The sequence below is a fragment of the Lynx canadensis genome, chromosome E1 (genome assembly GCF_007474595.2).
Source record: "Lynx canadensis isolate LIC74 chromosome E1, mLynCan4.pri.v2, whole genome shotgun sequence".
NCBI lineage: Eukaryota > Metazoa > Chordata > Mammalia > Carnivora > Felidae > Lynx > Lynx canadensis.
In genome coordinates, this window is record NC_044316.2 from 44989014 (window position 1) to 45013625 (window position 24612).

A 24612-nucleotide genomic window follows, 5' to 3' on the forward strand; every position below is an offset into this window, starting at 1 on the left:
TTACTGTAATTTTAAAATGAAATGACTCCTTGCAACAAATATGTGCAGTGTGGTGAGACCAAATATTCAATCAAACATGAAAACTAGCCAGAAATATATTTACTCTTTCTGGCCATTTTCTGCCTATTGACTTCTGTAGAAATCTATTTTCTATTTTATCTTCACTGTTTTGCTTAATTAGGTATTTTTAAATAAGATAACAGATTTTTAGAATTTCAAGGCTTTACATTACATTATTTTATTTCTACCATTGCTTTAGAAAGAAGTAGAAAATATGTTATTACTCAAATTGTACTGCTGATGAGTTTGAGGATTGGAATTAAGGACTTACCAAGCAACTGAGCATTATTACAACTACAATCAGAACACTAGTCAAGTGTGTGTCCTTTCTATTAAACTGTAGTCCTTTTCATTTACATTTCACTGAGGTATCATCATTATGAAGATGAACACATCATAAATCTATAACTAACAAATATATAATTATACCAGAATTATTATTACAGTGGCAATATTGCCCACATAAGAGAACAATGTAATAAGTGATTTACCTAATTGTTTTGCTTTATTTTGTATCTGAACATTTCATTATATACGCAGTGCTAGGAGAGAAGCATACATCACTATGATACAGAACACTTGCATGTAGAATTCCCCTATCTAAATAGATGGATAGCACCAGTGGCTCATGTTCCAGAAGCCTACTGAAAGTTGGCTCAGAGCCATCTAGAGTACTGCAGAGGGAGTACCATTGCCACTGCTCAATTCATGCACTGACACTGTCCCTAGTTCTCTCTTCTCCTGTGTTTCTTTTTTGACACTGTCCTGCTGTCCACTGGAAGGGAAGGAACTCTTCTGGATTCCTGGAAGGCAAGGAAAAACTGATGAGAAAGGTTCTCCAGGCCTAGTAGGGGAAGGCCTTCAGAAGCATAGAATGGAACAGTAACCCTGTCTCTCCAGTGATTGACACAAGGAATTTCCTTGATCATAAGTAAAGGCTATGGGCAGTTTCAGGGAAGTTAGTGTCTTTTGAATCTTTATGCTTCTAGAAGGAATACAGGAGGTGGTTTGCCTGTCTTTGAAAATGATACCGTTGCTACTATATCAGTCAGTTGATGGTTCTCTAGTTTTGGTGTATCTGAAACTTACCCTCTGAATGAAAGACATTTAATCAGTTTTTTAATATCTCTGTTTAAAAATAAATTTTCTGCTATCACATTCTTGACAGTTCTTTATTTATCACTGTCTTAATTTTTCCATTTAACCCAATAAATTATGAAGATACCACAGGCACATATTAGCTTGCTAAAGTGTTATTAATCTTTTTCATTACCTCAGGATGTGGTTGTTTTGTTAGTGTCTACTTAGTTACTGTATTTTGTAGTATTTATTCACACAGCTGATTAGGAATTCAGAACAGTGAAATCTGAGGAGGAATCTGAGGAGGAGGAGTTTATAGCTTTAAGGCACGAGGAGCTTACAGCTTTTTAATATAAATTGTTCCCAGAATCCATGTCACAGCTCCTTATATGGTGCTGCTTTTTTCTTCTCGGTTGCTATGACAACAGCAGCACTGCACCATTCATCAGCTCTGGACCTGGGCTGCATTGCTAGCCCTCCGTGTTACTCCTGAATGTTAAGAACATCCGTGAATCATTCACTATGTTAATGCTGCGCCATTAGAAACCTAAGAACCAGTCCTTCCAGCAGTTTGCTCTACCAGGAGGGTAAACTAAACTGCGCCACAGAGGAAAAAATTACATAAAAGCATTTCTTTTTCTCCTAAGGGAATCATACAGTCTATCTCTGCTGCAGTATTCTGAAAGGATAAGCTTCTGTCAGGCGATCTAATGAAAAGAACTCATCTCTAATCTTTCTTGAAATTATTAGCTGTTCAAAACAAGTATCACATTGCATCTCTGGATATAAAAAGAAGCAGGTGATGTTGTTAGGGGTTCTAAGCTCCTTTGGGAGCGTCACTTGTGCTTTGGGACCATAATCAACATCTGCTGTAAGAAGTATCACCTGTAACGCGCAGTAAGTTCTGGGCAGTGTGAAGAACTGGCTGGGGAAGATTAAAGTGTGGATCATCACTGATATGTCAGATCTGATAACAGCATGACCAGTGAGTAAGAAGAAGCCTTTCAGGTTTGCAGGAGAAAAAGCTATATAGTATTGACTAATGAGGAAGAAAAACTAAAGCCTGTGAGTATGATGAGTAGAGTATTTGTGTGTTACATGGATTTCTGAGCTGTAAGGCCTACTTTGAGCTTTGTAAGAAAAGAAACGCAACCTAAGAGAATTTGACACTTAGTTTATAAGAAGCCATTAAGAAATGTCATTAGGCACATTTATTTAATTTTTAATTGTGTGTTCTTTTATTCTGTGTGTGTATGAATCTGTTAAAATAGTTTTCATATTTTAAAAATAATATTTCATTGTGAAGAAAGATACTGATTTTTTAATGTAAATGTGATGGTCAAGTTGCTTTTTTTGTTAGATTGTGATTCTAGCATAGATTTCTACTTCTTATTGCAATATACTTATAAGTAAAATACATTTTTAAAACGTGACAGTATGGGAACCTAGAATTGTTTAAGCCTGCTTATTTCATTATCAGAATGCTTACGAATGGATGTTCTTGTACAGTGTAAGGATTTTTTTTAACTTGACATTATTGCTGTTATTTTATTTATAGTGTCTGTTTTTCCAATTGAGAAATGTAAATTATTTATCATTCTTGTATTTTTAGACCAGTTAGTAATTATCAACTTAAGGCAAATTGAATTTTTAGATTGAATTTTCTCATAAGACTCTTGTTTTCTGGCTCTTAATTATTTTCTCTTTTTAGTTCTTCAGCTAGCCATGGTAACTTAGAAATGTACTAAAAGTAGGAACTTTGGTTTTTTCAAAATTAGAATATTTAGACTGATCTTCAGCCACTTCACAAAAGAAAAAGGCATTTCATCTGGGCTTATACTTTAGTTAGTTATCTTCCTTAATTGATCTTCTTACATGCATGTTGTTCAGAGAAGATATATTTAGGGACATAACTGGGTTCCTTTAATTTTGCACAATGCGAGGGTGGGGGGAGATTTGTTTCTTTGTTGTTACTACATTTTAATTATAATCCTTCTTCCATTTTTGAGATTTTTGCCTATAGGTCTATACATATGACTTTGCCCAGCACTTAAGAAATAGGGAGAAATAGTATATTAAAGAATAATGAAGGTACTAATCATTTACATGTACTGTCATATCTGTCTTTAATAAAAGGGTTTTACTTTTATTTGAAAGCATATATTTAATAGATTAAGTAAATTGAATATTCACATTTTATCCATTGTTGTGTAAGAAGATAGGAATTTTAAATTTTGTGTATAGTTAGTAACTGTGTATGTTGCAAGCTGACACTCTTTTATGACTAGTTTATCCCCACAAACATATATATACAAATGATTTTGTGTCCCATTATCTCTGAAACCATAATTCTTATTAATCGTAACAACGACTAATTTGGGCACTTTTTAATAAGGATAGTATTTTTAATATTTATTTATTGTAAGGTAATCTTCCTTAGCATATCCTGTGATTTTTTTTTCTGTTTGGGGCCTTGCCCAGTGGATATATTCCTGAAAGATTGCATATAAACATGTTTGTTTGTTTATAAATTGTCTAAATTAAAATCTGCCCACGAAGCTCCCTATTTTGAGAGATTCTGCAGTAGGTTAATTTGGTGAATCTGTATTATCGTATACTAAGTTTTCTTAAGTGAGAGCCATCTGGTTTTTTTCAGTATATAAAGATTCAAATTACAGATTTAACTAGCAGCATTCTATGAAAAAAACTAAGCCTCATGCTATGTAATTTATAGTTTAACCCCTCATTTTAAAAATCTTTGGTTTACTTTTGAAATCCTTAAGGTCTTTTCAGTATTATTCGTATAACAGATAACTGGCTAAAGTCTTAATTGGTAGTAGATACTGCTTTTATTTGGGAAGAAATGTGCTAGGAATAATGTATAAAGCTTACAAGAGGCTTAAGAGTCCTCCCTAGTTGCCGTTAACTAAAACTTACACATGTCATTCTAATAACACTTGTGAATATCTAGAAATTCATTAGTACCACAAATAATGTTTTACAAGGAATAGGTGCTTCATTTATGTCAGGATCTACATTAAAACTTAAAATCTCACGTTGGTGATAAATTATTTTAAAAGAATGATTCCTAGCTATTTTTTCTCATGGGAATCAGTCATAATATTTCCATGATAAGTTGTGTCTTCTTTATCACTCTAACATTATATGTATAGTAAAACATTTTAAACCATTTGTAAGTGTTGCAGCTTAGGACATGTCAACCTCTCTGAAGCTTCCCTTTTATAAATTTAATGAAATAATGCCTTTTCGCAATGTCATTATAGGCAGTAAGAAAGACAATATATGTAAAGGATTTAGTATAGGACTTGGCACAAAGGAAACATTTTCTGAGTAATGCTCTTCTCTACCCGTCCTCTCCACTGACCTACTTCAGTGGTTCTTGGACTTTTCCTTGGGAGTACCTTTAGGACAGAGGAATTTGAATGCATACCAGAGGTGTGTGGGATGTAGCCTAAAGGAGCTTCCAAAAGCAAATGTGGAAATTTCCTGATAGTCTCATATTTTTCTTTTAAAATAATCTACATTCTACATTTTTACACTTGATCTTAGCCAAAGGCCAAGAAGTGATACATTCTACATTTTTTTAATCATAAAACAGTTTTCCAAAAAAAAAAAAAAATCTTTGAGTAAAATTCCTTCTTCAGGAAAATATGTCTTATTTTCTCCTATTACATGCATACCCCAGCATATTGCTACCTACCTCTATGAATTTCTAAATGTAAGACATACCACTTAGATCTCTTGGTCTGGATATCATTTTTAGGAAATGAAGATCCTGACATAAGAGGCATGTATTTCCCTGAAGAATAGATTGAGAATCAATAGGTAGGGATGAAAAATGAATCTGGTTAAAGCTGAAAACTTACTCAGTTCAAAGAGTGAGTAGTGAGATGGAGCTGGTCAAGCTATAGTGAGATGAGAAAGGAATACCTTCAAGTAAGAATAAAGAAAAATGATAATGGAGAACTAATAGTTTATCATTTTTAAAGCTATGAGAAGTCCTGCAATAAAGGAACCTATTTAACTGTTTAATCTAGCACCCTCTAAAACTTAATTTGCCAACAGACCCCTTTTTCTTACCACAACTCCCACAAAATCATGACAAGTATTCCAAGGAAACACACTTAGGGACATAAATGACTAAAGGAAGTTATGTCATTTAGAAGGAAAGAAGAGTGGGTGACTGTACAGAACAAAGCTTGGCAGCAATCGTTTAGCACCTGCAGAAGATTATGGAAAAGCTACATTTAACTCAAATACCCCCACCCAAAGTCTGCTTTAATATTTAAAGAATCATATTTTTTTAAGGGAGGAAAGATTATCATGTGGATTAGAAAGTGGAGTGATAAAGTGACTTGAGTAAAACTTGAAGCAAGATTATACAGGACACATTCAACTGGTAAATAACATTAGTTTGTCTGGAACAGAGGTTTCACAGAGGATGCTGTGGAAAAGAATACCAGGACTGGATTGGGGAGGTTTTTGGGGCAATGGTAAGCTAAGATGGTAGCCATGGAAAAGGTATATGGAGAGGAAGGTTTTAAGGAATAAGAAAATTGGTGACTGGCCAGTTACAGGATCCAGGAATATGGAAGATCTGTCAAAGATGATGGCCAAGACTTTAAGAATGAGACTTGATGTTCTCATTAATAGGAACAGAGAGATTAAGGCAACTGGTTTTGAGGCACCGTGAATGAGTTTGAGGTGGTAACAAGATATCAGAGTAGAAATGTGGTTGCAACACTTGAAAAAGAAGTAAGATTTTAAGGTATAAATGTGTAAGTTATACTTTAAGAGTAGGTAAAAATTTCTTGAAAATGAGAGAACACATAAACAGAACAGGTGGGAAATGAGTACTTCATGAGCATTTAACAGGCATTTCACTTTAATTCACTTGATTTTTTCAGTAGCAGTTTAAATTTTTATGGCTCTGATCTTACAGATGAAGAAAGCAAGACCTAATCAGGTTAACCAGTAAGCAATTTAAGCATAAGAGATCAGGATTCCAACTTAGGTCTTTCTCTAACTTCTGTACCTCCTCTCAGGGGTGAAGAAGAAAATCTTAAGGAATATCCACTTAAGGGAGTGAAAGGGGAAACCCCATGTCAAAAGAAGGATGAGATGAGTTAGGGAGAGTCTGAAAGATACTGGGAGAACCAAGGTGGTAAAACTGTTATGGAAGCCGAAGTTTGCGGGGGTTTAGAGAATACTTAATCACCATTTTCATTCGCTTAGAAGTCAGGAATATGAATTCATACGGGACCATGAATCTATTGTTGTTAAGTGATTGTGCTTTTGGTTTTCCGGAACCTTAGTCCAGTCTCTTAGCTGCAGTGATCTATATTAGGCAAACAGTATTCTATTTCTTTAAAGAGAGAAAGGGAGAGAGGCCACGTAAAGCAGGTGAGAGTAGAGAGGGGAGAAGGAAGCACCTAGCGAGTTATCCACAGCCAAGTACACTTCTTGGAGTTCAGTTGGTTTTTTGTGTCTGTAATATATGGTTAGAAATAGGACTCTTCAAGACGTTTGAAGATAAAATAAGTTTCTCTTCATTTAACATCATCCCAATAAATTTCCCATTTTTATTTTAACATAATTTAAGTTATCCCTAAAGCAAGATGACTATCTTACATTAATTCCTGCAATATGATGTAGTAGTTCATATTCTACCACCTACTGGCTTTGTGATATTGGGTATGTTCTGTAACCTCTCTGTGTTTCAGTTTCTTCATCTGTGAAATAAGTAGAACAGTTCCCGCAGGGTTTGTCAGGATTCGATGTGTTTTCACGGGCAAATTGCTTTCACAACAGCATTGTGAAAACTTACCATAGGGTTCATGGTAAGTTACTGAATAATAATAATAATTGATGACAATGTCACTTACTGGCTATTGCAACACCCTGTTTCTTTCTTCCTGTACCTATCTTTACTTTTCCTGTTTTTCCTTTGGTGATAAGGGAAAGTGTTTTTACTTTTTCTTGTTAGGTTAAGTTATTAAAGTGAGCAGAGAGTAATTAAAGCTCTGATCAGAATGTTTAAAGCATGCCTAGATTTAGAAAACATCTTGCAGTCAATAGCGGTGGGTACTAGTGTGGACTTTTCTCTGGAACACTGTTACAGTAATCATTAATGTTCCAAGTATTTCAGTGTGAATTGTGTTACTTCCAGTAGAAATTGGGTTCACAGTCGAACTAAACAATCCATAAGTATATAATTTCCTTTACCTTGTTTAAAAGAATCCCCTTCCCCAACAATATGAATAAACAAGTATATTGTCATATTATAATTATATAATGAGAAGCTTAGAATTACGGTAAAATTATACGTTCAGTGCCGCGTGGGCTTTTCATGTTAGCATTTGTTACAAATATAAGTTTTTAATTATTTAGCAGTGTTGGTTAGCATAAATGGCTGTATAACATAGTGTGTGGACTCTGTAACTAGCCTGCCTGGATTTGAATCCTGAATGACACGTACTAGTTCTGTGCCCTTGGGCAGTAATTTAACCTCTCTGTGCCTCAGCTTCCTCATCTGTAAAAAAAACAGGTAATAATAGTATCTACTTATACAGTTGTGAGGATTAAATGAGTAAAATACTTTGAATGGTTTCAGATCATAATTGTCCAGTTGTTGTTTAACTTTTATTGTGATTTAGTATGTGTGTGATGTAGGTCTTGTCTCCTTACAAGGCAGAAACCATATTATCCTGTTTATTATTATATTACCAGTTGTTAGCACAGTGCCTGGAACATAGTAGATGTTCAATAAACATTTGTTGAATAATCAGTGGAACATTCTGAGCTTACCTAGGACTTCAGTAATACTAGCTTGAATTCAGCTAAGCTGGCCAAAGCAGATAACCTGTGTATAATATTAAATATTTTGTTCACTAAGATTTTATTGAAGTGAAGTCTTGAAAATGCCTGACTCACCATTTTATTTATTGATCAGACTTATTAAACACTTTTAAACTGAGGCTAGAATTAAGTATGCAAATCAGGCTCCTTCTCCCCTCTCTGAGGCTCAAGAATCTCTGAAAATATTATAGTGCCTAGAAGAGGAAGAAATAGCTTTATGCCAATTTTGGCTTGGTTGAAGAATTTCTTACTCAAAAGTTGCTCTGATGTATGAGGTCAGCCTACCTAAGCTCAAGGCTAGGGGCATACTGTGGTTCTAAGTCTCTCATGTTTAAGTACCGTAAAAGGTCAGATTTAGTTTGGCAAAACTGAGATTAAAAATTACCATTATTTATTGTACCCACACCTAGGTTTCTCTGTTGTGTTGGGGAATTCTTTTATTGTACCCAAATGTGTAGTGTTTTCTACTCTTCCTCTTTCTGGGGATAATCATTGCCTAAAGGAACAGTTTTTGTAGCTATTTTAATATCTAGACTATTTAGCTTAGATTATTTTATTTTTAATGTTTATTTATTTTGAGAGAGAGAGAGAGAGACAGAGCATGAACAGGGGAGGGGGCAGAGAGAGAGGGAGACATCGAATCTGAAGCAAGCTCCAGGGTACCAGCTGTCAGCACAGAGCCTGACGCAGGGCTGAACTCACAAACCATGAGATCATGACCTGAGCCATAGTTAGACACTTAACCGACTGAACCATTCATGTGCCTCCAGCTTAGATTATTTAAATTATGAACTACCTCTTCTACTTCTAACTTAATTTTAATTTTATTCTAATTTTAATTATATAATTTTTCCCAAGTTATGCCTTGGGTTTTGAAAAGACTTTTTTTTTTTGGTCAATGTTAATCTATCTGAAGTAGTTTTGTTTTATATTTTTAGTATTGCTTTTGACATTTTAATTCTCCGATAGTTTATTGTTAAGAATGTAGTCAGTAAAGTACCAGGTATTATATGGAGATGTGGAATCACTAAGTTGTACATGTGACACTAATATCGCACTGTGTCTTGACTGGTATTTAAATAAAACTTGAAAAAAATGGTAGTCAGAACATCAGATAACTCCCTTTTATGGAAATCTCTTCATGCTTTAATGTGGTACCCCATCACTGTTTAGGTCATCACTGTTTTTTTAATTATGGACACTGGCTCTTATCAGTTACCATAGTGGATTGGCAGGATTTTATACTCTGTGTTTTATTTGCAGATATAAATCTTGATAATTGGCGCTTTGCAGGCATCTTGATGTCTGAAGATATTCAGTTAGACTTCTGAATCCAATCTTACATTATCTGCGTTCTGCATGTAACTGCCCTAGGCAGGATGGCTTAGCTCTATCTACTAGAAACAGTAGAAGCTTTCTTGACTGACCTTCCCTTAACTACTTGCAGGATTAATTAATGTTCTCCATTCCCCTTTAGACACCTACTGACTGTTGTTAGGATGAGGTGGATATTACAGGCAGTTGGCCACCTTCTTACTTACCCAGTTACTTCTGTTACCTTATGGTGGCATGTGCTTACTTAAAGGCAGTTTAAATTAATGATATTATAACTACATTTTATATATTAGCTAATGAAATATGAATGCAACAAAGAGGGCATTTATAACGGTAACGTTTTTGGAAAACTATGTTAAAAATTTTGGAAAAAATCAATTAAAATGTCAACAAAGGTAATTCGATTTTAAAAAATGCTGTAATGAATTAGGATAAAAACACTGAGGGGGATAAGATTGATGGTTTTTAAGGGTACAAACTTGTGATGAATAGTAAATAAGCCATAGAAATCTAATTACATATAATGAATATCAACAATGATTTATAATTATATGTGATAAATATTGCTGTATCAGCATTTTATTATATAGAAATATATCAAAGCAACATGCTATATACTTCAAATTCATACAGTGTTACATGCCAAATTTATTCAATTAAAAACATTTTAAAAATCTATCTATACTTAGGTTGTCTAAATTTGTTTTATTTTAAAGACGGCGTCTAGGTGGCTCCGTCGGTTGGGCGTCTGACTTCAGCTCAGGTCACGATCTTGCGGTTTGTGGGTTCGAGCCCCGCATCCGTCTCTGTGCTGACAGCTCGGAGCCTGGAGCCTGCTTCGGCTCCAGGGAGTCTCCTTCTCTCTCTGCTCCTACCTCGCTCAAGTTTTGTCTCTGTCTCTCTCAAAAATAAACAAACATTAAAAAAATTTTTTTTTTAAAGAAAATGAATAGACTCTACATTTTACAATAGTTTATCCAGAAAGACAAATTGGAATTCATATTCAAACAGAAAGGCCTTGGCTTTATATTAGAAGTTTGGTGAATAAATGTACATTTATATTTTAAGTTAAAGAGTTTCATACATATATCATTTTTGTCTTTCCCCACTTCTTCCAAAAGGTTTTTAAACTGATCACCTGCTAACTAGTTGCTATCAGTATAGGATAGGAAGACTTCTAGTGTATATTACCATCATGTTTTTTCCATAGTCCTTTTTGAGAAGAGAATCCATAGGAATCATAGGATTTGAGAGAATCCATAGATTAGTGTGGAATAGGCCTGGTTTAATCTGTATAGAACTTAGGTCCAAATTTAATTGTGAATGGGGATTTGTGTTTAGTAGTATGTCACCCCTATCCATTGAGCCTAAATGCCCTCTATCAAACTAGACAGTCGTGTAAAAAGAGTACTCTGTTCCTTGGGGTCGAGGTGCATACCTAAGGTAGTTTACAGAAGTGGTTAAATTCCTGGACCTTGTAGTAAGACATATAAAGTTCATTTTCGAGCATTACCACTCATTGGCTGTGGGACTTTTTACAAGTTATTCCTACTCTTCCAGTTTCTGTTTCATTGTTCATAAAATGTGCATAATAAGAGTTACTGCCTCATAAGAAAGTTATGAGGATAAGCAAACAATGTATGTCAAGTGCTTAGCATTGTGTGGCCTATAGTGAGCATGGAATATTACCTACGCTATGCCATTAGTATATGCTCACAGTTAGACCTACAAACTTTTGAGTGATCTTTATTACTAATATGTGAGTAATTTTGAAAACTCTTATAAAAACTGTGATAGAGCTACTAAACCTGAAGTAGACCTATGTACAGAAACACATAACAACTAAGAACAAGAGAGTTAGCTTTGTATCTGCCTGTTGTCATTAGTGCAGTTAAATCGAAAAAATAAATTATAGTCACCACCTTCTATTTCCCTTATAGTAATAACTGTTATATGTCTACACAGTTATAAAATAGGAAATACAATTAGGAAAGCTATTTATATTTCTCCTTCAATATTTAGGTTGTTTCTTTCATCTTTTTTTAAGTTTATTTATTTATTTGAGAGAGAGAGAGCAGGGGAGGGGCAGAGAGAGAAAGAGAGAGAATCCCAGGCAGGCTCCGTGCTGTCAGCATAGAGCCCAGTGAGGAGCTCTATCTCATAAAATGTGATATCATGACCTGAGCCGAAATCAAGATTCAGATGCTTAACCAGCTGAACTACCCAGGTGCCCCAGTTGTTTCTTTCATCTTAACCATTTTATTTTTCTTATTTAGGTAGCACCATAAAAAGATTTATTATCTTTTGTTAGCTGTTTTTTAATTCCTGTCTTAAAAGGAGTCAGTATTGACAATTACTTTATAAATCTATTAATTCACTGTTTACATTTCAGGGGACATGGCCTGACCTAATTTATAATATGAATCTATATAATAATAAAATGTTTTATTGTGGATATTATTACCAAGCAATTCTACATATATTTATAAAGAGCAAAATATTTTTTTTCTTGCCATGAGGCTTCCCTGAGAATTTGAAGCTCTGATTTAGTACATTTGAAATTGTATTAAAACTCCAAATTTAGAACTACTTGTTGTAATATTATATACCTCCCTGCAGCCTACACTGAGATGCACAAACTCCACTAAAATCTATGAATAATTAATAATCAGTTTCTTTTTTAGAAATCTAAAAACAAAACAGATTAACTTTTTATTCCTTCACAGTTGTGGGAAAATGAATTTAGCAAAGTTTACAATTTAGACAGCATCAACAAAGAGTAAGCTTCAGGGAATTAAAGCTGAGAAACATGGAGCAGATCAGAAGACACAAAATACTGATTGGAATTTAAAATCCCAGGAGAGGTTTTTCAAGAAATGTGACTAAATAGAATTTACTTAAAACAGCTCTAACCAAACTGCTGAGGAATATGTTGCGTTATAGCAGTAGGAATATAAGACTGATTCTCCACTGTGCTTTTTTAGCTCATAGCACAATTTGACAAAGTAGAATGTTTAAAAGCAAGAAGAATGTAATTACTGCTACATAATGTGCAGATTAAAATTGATCATAATAGAGATCTAGACTAAAAGATTGCTGCTAAGTCTGTGGCAATAATGGTTGAAGATACATACATAAACGCTGTTGGGGGAGAAGGAAAATATCAGGATCATCTGTCGACTGGGTGTATATTTGGTTTTTCTTTGTGAACAATCCCTTCTCCACCCCATGAAAAAAGGGAAGGGAAGGATTAAACATTTATCTCTTACCAAATACCACATTGTCATTACTTTTTCAGAGAAAATTTCTCATTTGTTTTTTTCTGTTTGCATCAGTTGTGTGGATTTGTGTGTGAATTGGTTTTCACCACAGGACTGATCCAAATATCCAGTATTAATGGATGTTCAAGTCAAGTGTAAACAACTTATTTTCAAGACGTTTTCTGTGACATTATTCCACAGCTTTCAAATTTTGAAGGAACTTTGGAGATCATCTAGTTTAGAGTACGGTCTGTGGATTGGCACCAAGAGCATCACCTGGAGATATTTTGGAAGTGCAGATTCTTGGGCCCCACACCAAACTACTGTACCAGAAACTTGAGGATGGAGTCCACCAATCTGCACTTTAACAAGCCCTCTAAGTGACTCTGATGCATGCTACAGTTTGACATTGACTTATCTAGACAACCCAGCTTCTTGGGAAGGTATTTTTCACCAGCTTGTTTCAAATAGAATTACACACTACTTGCTTTTGATATCAATTGGAAGGGGAACCGCAGACAGTAGGTACCTTTGTGTTCTATCTAGAACAAAATGGCTATACTACGTAGATTAAGCTGCCTGGCTATTCTCTCTGTAGTTGAACAGACTAGGTATAAAGTTTAGGGGGCAAACAAAGTGCACTTTGGCCAGAGTTTGGCTGTAAAATGGATTTGCCTTGTAGGGAAGGACTGCAAAGTTCTTAATTACTTGAGCCTGCTTTACTTTAGAATTGGTAGGGAGTAACTAGACTTCCCATAAGAAAAGAAACAAAGAGACATATCACTATTACCATAGGGGAAAGCAGAGACTTAGGTGACATTACCACCAGCATTTGACTCCATTAAGCCTCTTAAAGCTGAGAGTTTGGCACTTCTTTCTCAGAGAACAGGGCGACCTGTTATCGCTGTAGCTGATTTTATTCTTTCTTGTGTCAAAGACAGGAAGAGAACCAAACATTAAAAGCTTAAAAAGGTTTATGACTGTTGGTCAAAAGTGACACCTTTATTTTTCTTTTTCATTCTCTTTGAACCCTATGTATTATTTTCAGTTATCCTGAGATTAATATAATTTTTAAATGGACACTTACTCGACTTTAGTACACCTCATAATACAGATTGTGCTATGAAAATGTTACTATAACTTGCTCATTAAAAATTCTATTACTTATTTGAGAATAAGATAAAAGTGACTTCCTGGTAATGTTTATTATTAATAGCTATACTGCACTGACCATTTATGACAATAGCAGACTTTTTCTCAATGTAGATAATTTAGGCTTTGTTGGCTAACAGGTAAAATCAAGAATATTATGTAGGTATTTATATAACCACTTAAAATAACTTCTTGAAAAATTTAAAAGCCATTCTTAATTCATGGATCATAAAAAGTTAGATGGCCAGATTTGGCCCACAAGCCATATGACTTATGATATAGAGAGGATCCTTAGATATTCACCCTTCAAATTTTGAGATGATATAAGTCAATGATTGTATCATATATTAATTATGCATTTCCACATAATATGGTTAACATAATAAACTTGATTAATAAATTCTTTTTCTCCAGAACATTTAAAAGATATAAACATTAGTCCTTCTTTAAATTACCAAACATACCAAATTGCAGAGTTTAATTTTGTGATATTTTGCATTAATGGGAAATCAGGAAAATTGGTTCTTGGAGGCTCTTCAAGATAACTTTTGAATACTGTGAAAGTATTATATAAAGATTTGTAAATTTACATCAATTCATAAATAATAAATTCTTAAGAAATTGCTAGTGAGAGAAGAAGGAGAAAAAAGAAAATACATGATAATATGAAGAGAAGCTGGCTGTGTTTTATGAATATGTAGAAAAGTCAGCAGTTTGGAATCATGGAGTATTCAGAATTTCAGAACCTAAGTTACAATATCTTATTGCCCAGGAGGAGAGAGGTTTGGTGGACTCTTCTTTGTAGTATTTTGGAAAAATAACCCAGCATGAACCATTTACTTCAGCCAAATAGTATAGGGGCAAAATATGCATAAACAGGTGGCTAGGGCTAGACCTAACAATAAGTCATGAAAGGAAGTCTAGTTACTTGAGAAGAATGTGCTTTTAGAAGATCTGTCTGCCCATTCTTTCTTCTAGGTGATCTAATACATGCCCATGACTTGGAAATATCTTATGCTGATGTGAAGAACTCAGAACTCTCTTTTATGAGCTCCCAGTATTAACCAGTAAATCCAGCTGTCTTGTTGACAACTCTGCATAGATCAGGTTAAGGACTAGGTTTTGAGGAAGAGAAAAAGCCAGTTTTGATGCCTGTCATAATGGCTTACATGTTAAAGCCGTCTGGGTGGCTCAGTAGCTAAGCATCCACCTCTTGATTTCAGCTCAGGTCATGATATCATGGTCCTGAGATTGAGCCCTGAGTTGGGTTCCATGCTGGGCATGGAGCCTGCTTGAGGTTTTCTGTCTCCCTGTCCCTCTGCCCCTCCCCTGCTTTCGTGGGCATGCTCACGCTCTCTTTCTTTCTCTCTTTATCTCAATCTCTCTCTCTCTCTCTCTCTCTCTCTGTAAAAAAAAAGTAAAAATAAAGTTAGCCAAGGGCCGACTGAGTGGCTCCGTTATTTGAGCATCCAACTCTTGATTTTGGTTCAGGTTATGATCTCGTGGTTCATGGGATTGAGCCCCCTTTGGGCTCTGCACTGACAGTGTGGAGCCGCTTGGGATTCTCTTTGTCCCTTTCTCTCTGCCCCTCCCCTGTCCTCACTTTCAAAATAAATATGTAACTTTAAAAATGGAAAAAAAAAATAGTTACCCAATAAATACTTAATGGTTTAAAATTTTTCTAATGGAAGAAGCATTTGCTCTCTAATAGGTTTGTGTGTGTGTGTTTAATGAAAAGTCAAAGTGTACAGAAAGGCTAAAATGAAAAGCTATAGTCCCCTAGCCTTACCCTTTCTCATCGCTAATTCCACTCCTCTAGGGGACAGTCCACTTAAACACTTTTGGCTATTTCTTTGGTAGTTAACACCATGTCTTTAGATTACCGTGCTTCTGCTGACATTTATTGATTAGTTTTAAAACATCTAATGAAACAGTAACTTTATTTGCACTGCCTCCGCCTTTCCTCCCAACATAACTATGTCTCTGTTTTTTATTTTATTGGTTATAGCCATAAATGGTTTATTGTTTACTTCTGTATTTCTTTTTTTAATGTATGTTGGAGACAGCACAAGTAGGGGAGGAGCAGAGAGAGAGGGAGACAGAGGATCCGAAGTGGGTTCTGTGCTGATAGCAGTGAGCCTGATGCAGGGCTCAAACTCATGAACGTGAGATTATGACCTGAGTCAAAGTTGGATGCTCAACCGACTGAGCCACCCAGCCATCCCTATTTCTATATGTCGTGTTCCATTAGGTATAAGGCACTACTTGATTTCCACTTTGTAAGAATATGTTAACACCTCTGCCCTACCTATCTTGCTTATCTCGGGCTGCTTTCAAGATTTTCTCTTTTTCTTGGTTTTTAGCAGTTTGAGTACGATGAGCCTAATTTGTTTCTGTTCTATTTATCCTGTACTCCTCGATTATGAAACTTTCTGTCCTTTACAGATATGAGATATTTAGCCAATATTTCTTGAAAAATTCTTTCTGCCTCGTTCTCTCTTCTTCTGAGACTCTAATTACATATATGTTAAACCTTTGGATATCACCTCACAGGTCCTGAGGTGTTTTTTGTTTGTTTTGTTTTTGTTTTTATTTTATTTTAAATATTTTTTAATGTTTATTTTTGAGAGATAGAGAAATAGAATGTGAGCAGGAGAGGGGCAGAGAGAGAGGAAAACACAGAATCTGAAGCAGGCTCCAGGCTTTGCACTGTAGGCACAGAGCCCAATGTGAGGCTCAAACTCACAAACTGCGAGATCATGACCTGAGCCAAAGTCAGTTGCTTAACCTACTGAGCCACCCAGGTGCCCCAGTTTTGGTTTTTGTGTTTAATCCTTGTTCTCTGTGGTCTTCAGATTGGGTAATTTTCATTCATTTATCTTCAAATTCACTGACTCTTCTGTCATTTTAAACTTTTCAATTTACTATATACTGTGTGTGTGTGTGTGTGTGTGTATACATACATATATGTACATACTATTTACTGTCATTTAAATTGTCATATTTAAACATTTAAATACTGTTAGACCTATTCCGTGACTTTTAATTTTAGCTATTATGTTATTCAGTTCTAGAATTTGCATTTGGTTCTTTTTTACAGTTTCTGTAAAATCAGAGATTTTCTTGCCTTTTTTTAATTAAGATTATATATTCCTTTACTTCTCTGAAAATCATTATAATAGCTGCTTTAAATTTCTTATGTGCTGATTACAGTATCTAGAGTATTGCAGGGTTGGTCTCCATCTTTTCACTTGATAATGGGTCCTATTTTCCGGGTTCTTCATGTGATGAGTAATTCTGTGTCCTAAACATTTTATTTAGTAGATATTCTGGATTTTGTCATATTCCTTCAAAGAGCATCACTATTTTTTTTTCTTTTAGCAAGCAATTAACTTGGTTTGATTTAATGGAAAACTCTATCTTTTGGGCATCAGTTGAGCTCAGTTCAATTGTTTTATTCTTAGCCAGTCTGTCCCATACAATGCATGGTTCAGCAATTAGCCAGAGGTTTGAGCAGAGTTTACACACAGAATTTTGGCTGCCTCCTTATAGCGCACACTCTCTATCTCTCTTTCTCTCTCTCTTTTTTCTGGAAATCCTCTTCCCCTAACTTTTCAGTGACTGCTATTCCTACAAGCTCTGTCTTTTGATACTTTAGAGTAGAAAAACTGTTGGTTTTCTATTGGAGTTTTATTGACCCCATGCAGTGCTGTGGTCTGTTTTTAACCCAGAAGCTAAAAAATAAAAATAAAAATAATTTTTTAAAGAGAAACTCATCCAAATCTGTTTTTGTTTGTTTTTGTGTTGTGTTTTTGTTTGTTTTGTTTTTTGCAATTGTTAGCTCTCTTCCAGACTGTATTATGTTTAATCTCCAGGGCCTTGAGATAGTTGCTTTTTGTATGTTGTCCAGAATTTAAAGTCAATCTGTGAGAGGGCCCATCTAGCAGAAGCTTACTTGGGTATACAGAAGCAGAACCTCCCTGGTAGGATTTTGAGATTTTTGTCTTCCACAATATTGAAAGTTTCCCAAGTTATTTGTTTCTAATCATAGAAATATTATCCATTGGGGAGCTGACATTTAGCTTTAGGACGAAATTCTATAAAAACTGACTTTAGTGTTCTTTTCCTTACACTTGTTCTTCCATGCTTATATGTTATTCTGCTTTCTCTTTTCTACACATCCAGTGAGGTACATTATTAACATGACAGAAATTGTATGGAAAATGGATAGACTCTTAAGCAACACTGCTTCTGCCTCCATCTAACTGCCAGCCTTTTTTTTTTTTTTCAAATCTTAAAGTAATGTGGTGAATAGAACAATATGTTTTATTAGTTTAAAAACCAGGAGTGGGGGGGCGCCTGGGTGGCGCAGTCGTTAAGCGTCCGACTTCAGCCAGGTCACGATCTCGCGGTCCGTGAGTTCGAGCCCCGCGTCGGGCTCTGGGCTGATGGCTCGGAGCCTGGAGCCTGTTTCCGATTCTGTGTCTCCCTCTCTCTCTGCCCCTCCCCCGTTCATGCTCTGTCTCTCTCTGTCCCAAAAATAAATAAAAAACGTTGAAAAAAAAAAATTAAAAAAAAAAAAAAAAAAACCAGGAGTGGGAGGAGACTTATAAAACCCCTAAGAAAAGAAAGACCTCTAAGCTAAGTCAGTGTCTACTTTTGCATATTTATAGATAACCTTCTGACGTGCAACCAAAAAGTAATGCAAACAGTTTATTTCTTTTTGTATTAAGGGAAGTCAGAATAAAAATTTCTGCTTTGATCTCTAACTCAGTGACTTGCCTGGTGGTGTGATAGTTCTGTCCTCCAGTTAACCCATGATTTACTTTCCATCAGACTAAGCAACTCATCTTTCCATACAGCTTCTTGTGTATGACCAGATGACCTCAAGGTTTCTGAGAGATGAAAAAAGCAACTTACCCTGTTACAGAGACTGAGACTTACTGAGAGATATTCTCAGGTTGGATGAATGCTGTTTCTTTACCCATGGTTGGTGGGTGGTGAGTGGGTGGTGAAGTGTTCTCTGTTGTGAGTTCTTTATTGTAACAGTAGCAGCAACTGCACATTCCAAAAACAAGCCAGAAAGCTGTTGGGTCTTCACACTTGAGGTCTGAAAGTGTCTCCTAGTCCTTTTTGCTCATGGGACAGAGACTTAAGTTTTTGTTAATCTGCCCTTGTAGGATTTCATTGAAGTCTGCATAATTTTTATGTTTATGCAGATCTTAGCAGTTTTCTGCCTCCCACTTTGACTACCTAGGATCTTTTACAGTTTAGTGAAGTTTTGAAAAAGAAAAAAAAAGATTTTAATTTCCTTACTCAATTGTTAACTTTTCTTTCTTTCTTTGTTTTAAGTTTCCATTTATTTATTTTGAGGGAGAGAGTGCACCCGTGAGCAGGGAAGGGGCAGAGAGAGAGGGAGAGAGGGAATCCTAAATGGGCTTCACAGAACCCGATGCAGGGCCCAAACCCACGAATCGTGAGATCATGACCTGAGCCGAAATCAAAAGTTGGATGTTTAAACCAACTGAGCCACCCAGGTGCCCCAACTTTTCTTTTTCAACACCTTTTGGGTCTGCCTTGGAGAAATCCACACCATCAGTAAATGATGGTTAACCATTATTACATTCTTAGTATCGAAGTTTATTTTTTCTGTCAGTTCTTAAGTGTATGTAAAACTATTTTTCTCAAGGAAGTTTATGTTATTGTACTTAATCAGCATGTTTTCAGCCATTATTGAAAACTGGTGCAAAATGGAAAACATCATTATATGTCATTCTCAAAACACTGTTCTCAGATGATTATTCTTTTTTAATGTTTATTATTTATTTTGAGAGAGAGAGAAAGCGAGCAGGGGAGGAGCAGAGAGAGAAAGACTCTTAAGCAGGCTCCACGCTGCCAGTGCAGAGCCCAACATGGACTCAAACTCACAAACCGTGAGATCATGGTCTGAGCTGAAACCAAAGAATCCATTGCCCAACTGAATGAGCCACCCTGGCATCTCTGAGATGACTATTCTATAGTCCTTGTCTTCAAGGAGCGTAGAATCTGGTAGACAAAAATAATAGAGGATAACAGAATTTAAACTTGAAATTTAAACCAGAATCTTGGACCCAATGTCATACAACATACTTTTAATTCAGTTTGTAAAACATTCAGAAACTAACCACTAGGTTTCTCGTACTATAAGCACTTCTTCAACTTACTGTACCTTTCAACATCATACATACAAGAGGAACTATACTAGTACTCTTGGGATAATACATATTCCACTAAAGAGAGTAACTTCATCTGTTAAATAAGAGCTATCCTTTTGGGTGCAGGGAGATAAGGAGACAGAACTGAGGCAAGAAACATGAGTAGATTACTTCTTGAAGTTTGATGTCATAAATCACTGCCTCTAGATGCCGAACATTCTTGTCAGCATCTTGAAATTCACTTTGTACATCTCCATGTTCCTCCATTGCCTATCACATCATCACCATCATCAGCATATACTAATAACCACATCATCATCTAGTAGTGAGCACATTCTGTGAGCAAGGCACTATGCTCATTGTGTTACAAAGATGAGTTCATTTAAATCTTTACAGTATCCTTGAGAGTTAAGTGGCATATTATCATTATGATTGCACAGACCACTTAGTTTAGAGATGTTCAAAGGTCTGTTGTGTGCATTGTGGTTGATCCATGAGTCTAAGATCCATATTTTAGTTTCATCTCCAGGGATAGCTCAGTCTATGTCCTTGAGTCGCTTCAGCTGCCTATTTCTAAAGGATAATAATGCTTCAGCTGCCTATTTCTAAAGGATAATAAATATTAATATCTTCCATTTTAGCCTTATATACACATTACTCTTTTATTTTTTTTTTATGTAATATTTCGCAAATTTGTGTATCATCCTTGCACAGGGGCCACGTCCTAATCTTCTCTGTATGGTTCCAAGTTTTTAATATATGTGCTGGCAAAGTGAGCACTACACATTACTCTTTAAATGTAATCCTCAGGGCACCTGGGAGGCTCAGTCGGTTAAGCATCTGACTCCTGATTTCAGCTCAGGTCATGACTTCACGAAACCATGAGATTGAGCCCTGCGTGGGGCTCTGCATTGACCTAGCGGAGCCTGCTTGGGATTCTTTCTCTCTGCCCCTCCCCCACTCATATTCACTCTCTTTCTCTCTCAAAATACATGAATTAAAAAAATAAATATAAATGTAATCCTCATAACAATTCCTAAGAGATTGTGGCCCACACTTTAAAGATGCAGAATCTGGGGCCCCTGGGTGACTCAGTCAGTTAAGCATCCGACTCTTGATCTCTCAGCTCAAGTCTTCACCTCAGGATCATGAGTTCAAGCCCTGCATTGGGCTCCGCACTGGATATGAAGCCTATTTTAAAATGAATAAAATTAAAATTAAAGTTAAAAAAAAAGGTGCAGAATCCAAGCTTGGAAAAGTTGAATAATTTGTTCAAGACCACATAATATAGGTAGTGTGATGCGAGTCTCACTTGAAAGACCTCTTTTAATCACTGTGTTCTTTTCTTTATCCTACTATTTCTTTCCCCCTACTTTCTCATAGACGTAGGTAAAAAGATAGGAATTATAGATGTAATATTTCTGTCTCAAAGATACTAAAGAAAAAATATTTTTTCCTCTAATTTAGAAGAGATAAGGGCATATCTACGAATTTTTAGAATATTTACATCTAACCTCATACCTTATAGTCCTACCACATGTCTGCTCTGTTATTGCATAAATTGCATATATAAATATGTATATTTTTAGTTACCTTTTACATTTTTTAGGAGAGGAGAGTCATTTAACAAGGGAAAAACTGTGGCTAACATTCAGATTCATGTTAGTGATGCTGCTGTTCTCAGGCATCATACTTTCTCTGTTCATGTAAAATGTTGCTCAGTGAGTTCACTTGCCACTCTTAGGATCTAAGTATCCCTTCAAAGGCCATATTTTATTTTATTTTCTTAAAATTAATTATTTATTTACTTATTTTAAGAGAGACAGAGCATGAACTGGGGAGGGGCAGAAAGAGAGGGAGAATCCCAAGCAGATTCTTTGCCACCACTGTAGAGACCAACGCTGGTCTTGATTGAACCCACGAAACTGTGAGATCATTACCTGAACCAAAATCAAGTTGTGGATGCTTAAGGGACTGAGCTACCCAGGCGCCCCTTGAAGGCCATATTTTAAAAAGAGAAGTCAGGGGCTCCTGGGCAGTTCATTGGGTTAAACGTCTGACTTTGGCTTGGGTCATGAACTCGTGGCTGGTGGGTTTAAGCCCCGTATCAGGCTCTGTGCTGACAGCTCAGAGCCTGGAGCCTGCTTTGGATCCTGTGTCTCTGTCTCTCTCTCCCCCCTCCCCTGCTCATGCTCTGCCTCTCTCTCTCTCTCTCTCTCTCTCTCTCTCTGTCAAAAATAAATAAACACTAAAAAAAAAGAAGTCATTAGTCATTTTTAGCTGTTTTTTGTTAGCATTAATATTTTATATAAAATAAAATAATCGGAAAGGCCATACTGCTTTGAAACTTGAACAGAAGTAGGATTCTGATAATTTTTGGCTGCATTATTTTTGCTTCTTGTATTTTCCAATTTTCCTATGATAAAACATGTTTGTGTAATATTTTAAATTTAAATATGGTTATATTCCATAACGCCTTTAAAATTCAGAGGTTGTGGGGCACTTGGCAGGCTTAGTTAGTAGAGCATGCAGCTCTTAATCTCGGGGTTGTGAGTTCGAGCCTCATGTTGGGTATAGAGATTACTTACATAAATAAACTTAAAAAAAATTCAGAAGTTTGCCTGAAAATTTTATAGAATTGCTTATATCAGTAAACCAGTAATCACGCATAAGCCAGCATAGCAAAATTTTGAAATTTGGAACTCCTTTTTATATTATCAAAAACCTAGTGCTTCTTCAGATTTATAGAAATGAAATCTGGTATCACTGATATTTGAGTATTGTGTTGGCATATTTATTTATTTATTTATTTTTAAGTGTTTATTTATTTTTGAGAGAAAGAGAGACAGAATGCAAGCTGGGGAGGGGCAGAGACAGAAGGAGACACAGAATCTGAAGCAGGCTCCAGGCCCTGAGTTGTCAGCACAGAGCTCGACGCAGGGCTCGAACTCACAGACTGTGAGATCGTGACCTGAGCCGAAGTCGGACGCTCAACCGACTGAGCCACCTAGGTGCCCCTGTGTTAGCATATTTAAAAGGCTTTTCTGAACTCAAATTATTGATTTGTATATGCAAAATACAATATTACTAAATATTAAAATAGGTAATTGACATCCATATTGCCTTATTTTATCACATACACCTTGAGTTTGCCATTCACTGAAATAGCTAATGTTTACACCATGAGTTGTAAGGTACAGTCATTTGCCTTTTTCTAATCATGTGTATGGGTAAACGAAGACTTAAATCCCAATTTCTTCTTGAAATGAGAATTTCTATTTAATTTATTCAACATTGGTTGAAGTATGTCTTATAGTAATGTCCTAAAAGTTGTCGTGATCATTTTTGGAGTAACCATTTCTTTGGAGCACCATGTTGTCTCCATATTTATTGCTTGTATGGTCTGTCTGTATATCAGTGTGTCTAGTATATCCTTTTGTGTAGCACAACATAGTTGCATAAAAATAGAAATTAGATGGGAGGTTCAGACGTACTCTTGAGTTACCTTGGATACAGCTTAGAATCACCTATTTTCTTAGGTCTTCAGCATTAAATGGATGAAGGACACATATCATGTGTACCTCCAAAGTATATGGATAAACATAACTAGTTAAGTCATTTAACAAATAATAGTATTTGCTCTGTGCCCTGCACTACTGTAAGCATTACTAAGACCACAGCCACACATGAGACAGACAAAGGTTCTGCCTTTTGTTAGCCACATCGTGAATGATAAACATCTGGAAAATGCAAATTAAAACAGCATGAGATACTTCTTCTTCCCACTATGATGGTGTAACCAGTCCTGGACTTGCCCTCCCACTAGAAAAAGCTGTTTTCAGACACTGGACAGTTGACAGTATGATAATGTGATCCCCGAAAGGAAGGTGGAGGGGACTAGGTGAACCCTGGCTTTTATCCTAAATGGGATAACTCAAACAGAGAATGATAGTCTTACTGACCTGAGGAAACAGATCAGAAATTTGGGGAAGCCAAGGGAACTGAAATTTACAGAGTACTGAAGAATAGGAAGCTAGCAGGAAGGGAACTACAAAATTCTGCAGAGGGGTCCTTTTGAATTGTTAACTTAATACTGAGTTGAACATAGAAAAAAAAAAGCAGCTGCGTAGCCTTCCTGACATTGACTTCCTCTGTTAATGCATCCTTCAAATATCCCTGAATGTGGAAGAGCTTGTACACAGCCTAAGTGTCTTCTAGTGTTTCCCTTTTAACACAACTATATTCTCAACATATTTTGTTGAATATTTTTTATGGAAAATAAACCAGTCATTAAAGCTAGAAATTAAATGATTATAGTGTGATTATAATGATGATGATTTATATGTTTGTTTTATGAAAGTCTGAGTCTTTCAGGTGATTTATAGTGTAATTAACATTTATAATATCCATGAGTGCTTTTTAAAACTCACTTTTAAAATCATTTGTTTTATTAAAACTCATATTTGTAATGCTTGCCTTTGCTTTGATTTTCTACTGTATACTGTTCATTTAGCAAATAATTATTAACCAGCTACTATATGCAGACAGTATTCTAGGCACTATAATCTAAAGCATTATATTTGAATGAAAAAAATATATAGATTTAGGCTAACTTTTGGCGACGTATGTTCAGCTTGTTTAAAAGAAAGAAG

At 35.7% G+C, this 24612-nt stretch overlaps 1 protein-coding gene and 1 non-coding gene across 4 annotated transcripts in view; one reads left to right on the forward strand and one right to left on the reverse strand.

The window, feature by feature from the left end:
* Positions 1–24612, forward strand: part of TANC2 (tetratricopeptide repeat, ankyrin repeat and coiled-coil containing 2) — a 383338-nt gene that overhangs the window by 165148 nt on the left and 193578 nt on the right. The gene's annotated exons all lie outside the window — the stretch shown is intronic.
* Positions 20630–20740, reverse strand: LOC115501968. The gene has a single exon (XR_003965007.1). It is a non-coding gene; the product is annotated as a U6 spliceosomal RNA (small nuclear RNA).